Raw genomic sequence first — 3,129 nt, forward strand, 5'->3', positions numbered from 1 at the left:
GTACCATGAACTGCTAAGAAAACAAAGAGATTCATATTCATCCTGAAGAGGGTGAAACCTGGCTGCTCCTTGGAGGCAAGAATTCTGAGACTTCGTCTGACATACTTTGGTCATGTTGTAAGGAGGGATCGGTCCTTGGAGAAGGACATCATGCTTGGGAGGGTGGAGGGCAGGCACAGGAGGGGAAGGCCCTCTGGGAGGTCGATTGATTCGGCGACTGGGGTAACCGGGATGAGTGTGTCAGAGACAATGCGATTGGCACAGGACAGAGCAGAGTTTAGAGCTGTTGTACATAGGGTCGCTATGGGTCGCAAGTGACTAGACGGCACATAATAACAACAACAACAAAGCCATAAATCTTTACAGGAAGATAATGCCCATTTTTCTCCCATGGAGCAGCTGATCTTTGAGTTAGCAGCTCCACACATTACACATCACCCCAGGAGGTCTCCTTATGTAAGGCAGGTACAGTAAGCTCCCCATCATAAAGAGGAGGGAACTGTGGTTTAGAGACCTCAAGTGACTTCCCTCAGCCAGAATTCACTCAGAGCAGTGTCGCTCCAAAGCCTCAGCTCTGACTCATTATTCCGTGGGGCCTTTTTTTTTTTTTTAACATTAGTTTACTTACAAAATTCGTTTTGTTTTGTTTTTTTTTTCACACCAGATCCTTCCCATTTCCCTCACCCCCCATCAAATTTTACGGCCACATGATTAACCCCTCCCCAGCACCTTCTCACTCATCTGCTTCCACCCTCTCTCCCTGCATGGCCTCTTGACATTGGGAACACACTTGAGCTGGAGCTATCCCTCAAGCAGCCACAAAAATGAAGGCTGAGTAAACTGGACAGAGTATTGGACATTGGTTAAGTATGTATGGAAGTCTGCTTGGATATGGTAATGCCTGCACAAATATCTCCTTGGATCAGAGGCCCAAGGATTGTTGCTTATCCTTGATCTCCCTACTAGTTGCAGAAAGAGACCAAAGTTCCTAACAGCACTGCTGAGGACTGCCTGCCTTCCCTAAACAGAGACCCGCTGGCATCACTGTTGCAAAGTGGAAGGATAGAAAGGAAATGCCGCCTCCTGGTGGATATATTTGATAACTCCCGTAGGAGTCAACCAATCAAGCACCTGGGACTGGTGACAAAGAAGGAAAACTTTAAAATTTTCCCCTCTGGTGGTGGTTGTTGTGTGCCGTCCACTCTGGACCAACTTACAGGATAACCCTTGACTGGATTTTGCAGAGACTGCAAATCGCACAGAGAAGACTGCTCAAGATAGAGCAGAGTTTAGAACTGTTTTACATAGGGTCTCTATGAATCGTAAGCACATAACAATAACAACAACATTCTTGCTATGCATCTGAAAGTTAGACAATGATTAAGGATCACAGAAGAATTGATATCATTGAGTTGTGATGCTGGAGAAGACTACTGAATATCTCATAGACTGCCAAGAGAACCAATAGATCTATCCTGAAGAAAGTGAAGCCAGGGTGCTCCTTAGAGGCAAGGATGGTGAAACTCTACCATACTTTGGGCCTGTTGTCAGGAGGGGTCAGTCTTTGGAGAAGGACATCATGCTTTGAGGGAGGGTCAGCAAAAGGGAGGAAGATCCTCAACAAGATGAACTGACAACTGAACTGGCAAGGACAACACAGGATAGGGCAAGGTTCAGAGCCATCTGTTGTTCATAGGGTCTCTATGACTCACAGTTAATTCAACAGCATATAACAAACAACAACATGTAGTGAACAAGCTCTGGTGGCCTGGTGGTAAGAAATTATGCTGCCAACACAAAGGCATGTGGTTTGAATCCACCAGCTGCTGTACTAGAGAAAGATGGGAAATGACCTATGTGATGTACTGCCTCTGAAAACTCACTGGAGGGTCAATTATGAGTCTCCTCTGACTCAATGGCATGTGACAATAATGGCATGAACAACTAGAAGACAACATTACCCTCAACTGAAATAGTAGATTGTTGAAGAAAAAGGTCTGGATTTAAAGATTGGAAGTTTTGTTTTGGATATGCTGATCTGAGCTCTCTATTGGACATCCTCCTGGGCATTTTCTTTCATATGAGATAGATGGAAGCTAGATTGTTGATATTCAAGAATAAATTAGAGGAGAAACAGTGGAGCTTGACAGTGAGATGAAGGTACATTGTGTGTTGAAAGTGGGAGAAAGCTGAGTCAAAAGATAATTTATAAAGAAGAGTCATGGGATCCAGAAGTTGCAGGAGAAAACGTATCTGATGGAGCCAGGTCTCTGAGGAGGCCTTAGAGATGGATCCAGTTCATCAAAACATGCAAATTTCTTGTCCTTGATGAGAGGTAAGGTTGACTGCAGATGTAGACAGGTTTTTAGACAATTGTGTGTAGTTGGTGGGGTGGCAGGAAGTTTAGGAGTTTTTATTTAAACTCCCTGTAATGTAAGAATCAAGGTCAAATGAGGCAAAATAGAAATATTTAGAAGACACCTTGAAGAGAGTGAGAGGAGACGAAGAGTTGCTGAGAGAGGTGAGGATACAGCTTGATGCCATAAATTTTGTGGCCACCATTCTGCATTTTGCACTGAGATTCTTTCAGTAGTCTTTAACTCTGACATACAATGTGGATCTTTAAATTAAGCCAGGATCGGGGAGCTCTGGTGGCCTAGTGGCAAGAAGTTGCACTGCAATCCCAGAGGCGCATGGTTCGAATCCACCAGATGCTCTGCCGGGAAAGGAGGGACAATCTCCTCCTGTACCAGTCAGATCTGATTTGACAGTACACAAAAACACAAAATAATAAAAGAAAAAAAAATTAAGCCAGGATCAAGATTTTAATGACTAGATGTGATAGAAAGACTAAGGATAATAGACCTGGGTAGTTGATAAAAAAAAAAAATCAAACAACTGAGGTGGAACTCTCACTGGATGGAAAAGGGAGTGAAACTAGGGACACTGGTAAGGAGAACCACTGGTATGGAGGACCACGTAGAATGCAAAGCTCGGAGATCATGACAAGCCTAGGAGTCAGTAAGTGTAGTGAGGTGATTATGTGTGTATGACCTGGGATGCAGTATTAGGGTTAAGATTTCACAGATGAAAGAATGCTCAGTGATATTTTGAGGAGCTCAGAATGGA

The sequence above is a fragment of the Elephantulus edwardii genome, unplaced genomic scaffold (assembly GCF_000299155.1).
Source record: "Elephantulus edwardii isolate Elephantulus edwardi_28Jun2011 unplaced genomic scaffold, EleEdw1.0 scaffold00019, whole genome shotgun sequence".
Lineage (NCBI taxonomy): Eukaryota > Metazoa > Chordata > Mammalia > Macroscelidea > Macroscelididae > Elephantulus > Elephantulus edwardii.